Below are 2404 nucleotides of genomic sequence, written 5' to 3'. Positions count from 1 at the left end.
TCGTAGTTGCTACCATTGTGGTGTGATTAGTCACATAAGACCTCAATGTTCCATGTTGAAAAGAGAACAAAATCATGTTGCTAGATCCCTCCCTAAAAAGCCTTGTGGACCTAAACACATTGTTTGTCACCATTGTGGTGCCTTTGGTCATCTAAGAACTCATTGCTATAAGTTTCAAGCTCTTTAAAAAAAAATAAAAAAAAAGGAAGAAGAAGAAGGGAAACTTAAGCTTCTTGGAAGTTGTTCTTTGCAAGCTAAACCGGATTTGATTGAAAGTGGTAAGTTGTTAAAGTGTGTGGTTAATGCTCTTACCTTCTTGCCTATGTGCATCTCCGATTCTCAATCTTCTAACCCCTGTCTCACTTTTCATGAGACACTCATTCCAAAAAATCGCTCTGTTTGGATGAGGAAGGGTTCCTATGGTTGAGCTTATACTCTTTTAGTCCTTGATAGACTTGATTGATCTTGATACATTTGTAGACTTGATCCTATATATCTCCTCACATTTATTTATTTATTTATTTTATGACAAAAAGCCCTTTAAACATCAATCTCTAAAATGAGAAAGAGCTAAAAAAGCCTTGCTTCAAAAACTAGTTATACTAGGAAAAGGTGGAGCAAAAATGTATTCAAAATGTATGATGCCAAAGCTAAAGGCTTATTCTTCAAAGAAATATAAAAAATTTCATAGCATCGTTGCTCAAAAATTAAGTTGTATTGATCAAAAAGTATGAAAAATGGAAGCCAAATGAAAAGTTTTCAATCATTGTAAACACTTTGGTGAGGAGTCATATATGTTTTTTATACTAGTGAGATAGGTCACTTGACTTCGTGCTATTTGTATATGAATTGATTGAATTGATCATTGAAGTTTCATATTAGACTACGTTCTAATTCATACTTGATACCCACACACAACACACAAGTCTAATATTCAATGAATATCTATTTCATTTGTGTGATTGTACGTGTTTAAATGTGATGTGTGTGTGCTCAATTACTTGATGATCAAAATCAAAAAGATTTTTGAGTATATTATTTGTTTCTGGATGTGATTTTTGTCACTTTGTTTTTGAAAGTTTTTCTCAAAATGTCAAATTTTTTGTGTTGAAAAACTTTGTGTTTGGCCATTTTGTGACTGGTTTCGCGAGTGGTTCCAAGTCACAAGATTTTTAAGGAATTTCAATTTCTAAAAAATTTCAGGCAAAGAGTTTCGCGACTCCCTTGCGAGTGGTTCTCAACTCAGACTTGACCCACGAAATTCTACCCTATGCATCTGAACATTTCTTGAGTAGGTTCGCAACTAGTTTACAAGTCACTGACTTGCGAAATGTAGAAAAAGACCGCTTTTAAAGGGCTCGAAAATTTAGTTTTCAAAATACTTGTCTTTTTGCACTCTGTGACTCCCACCCTCCAAAACTCATTAAAAGCTCGAATTTGTGTGTAAACACAAGAGCTTGTTTAGACTCCCAAATTAAAATTACGGCTAGATTGCTTTTACTCTAACTTAGACTAAGTGCAAAATAAGAGTAAATGAGCACAAACAACCGATAACAATACCCTAAGCCATATTCATCCATTATCAACGATATTAAATAAAGCTTAAGAGTAGGGAAAGGAGATACAAACACAAGATAACACCAAAACATATTATCAAAGAGGAAATTGAAGAACTCGGCGAAGAACCTCTCCGTCACCCTCCAAGTGGTAATTGATCCATTAGAGAATAAAGTTGGAGTACACGAATAACAAAAGACCCTCCAAGCCTAGTCTACCGAATGTACGTAAGCCCTCTAAGCTCCTGCTACCAATTGGCTTCTCAAAACCTTGTCTTCTCTAACTTTCCCAGATCCCGTAATACGCCCAATTTCATCTGCCAATGATTGGCTCCTTCCAATGCTTCCCAGCAACACCAAAACCTCACTTGACACTCAAATTGGGTGTGGTAAGTGTTTAGGTTTTCATCCTCTCAAGGATTTAGAGATGGAGAGGTAGAAGTAGAGGAAAACTATAAGGAAATGTGTAAATGATTGTGGGTATAACAATCTCTAATTCTCAAGTATGTATTCTAGGGTTTTCTTTCTGAAAAGCACTCCTTACAATATATGGGTAATGAGGGTATATATAGTGTGGGTAAAGACTTGGTAAAACAAACATGACAAATTAGCCAAATAAATTGTTTCACGAGTATTTCGCAGGAAGGCCTTGCTCGCGAGACACTCGCAAAAACTCCAGGCTGTCATGACTCTTTGCATTCCAGTCATGTGCTCTATGCATGGCTACTTCGTGGGTTAGTTTCTTGCAAAATCCACTTGTTCTTTAATTTAAACTTGAGTCTTCACACTCTCTCACACTCATCCCTTACAATTAAAAACCCACATAAATACAAGGAAATATGATTGAA

Source organism: Quercus lobata, chromosome 12, assembly GCF_001633185.2.
Source record: "Quercus lobata isolate SW786 chromosome 12, ValleyOak3.0 Primary Assembly, whole genome shotgun sequence".
In the NCBI taxonomy this organism is placed as follows: Eukaryota; Viridiplantae; Streptophyta; class Magnoliopsida; order Fagales; family Fagaceae; genus Quercus; species Quercus lobata.
Note: the sequence above shows the minus strand (reverse complement) of the source record.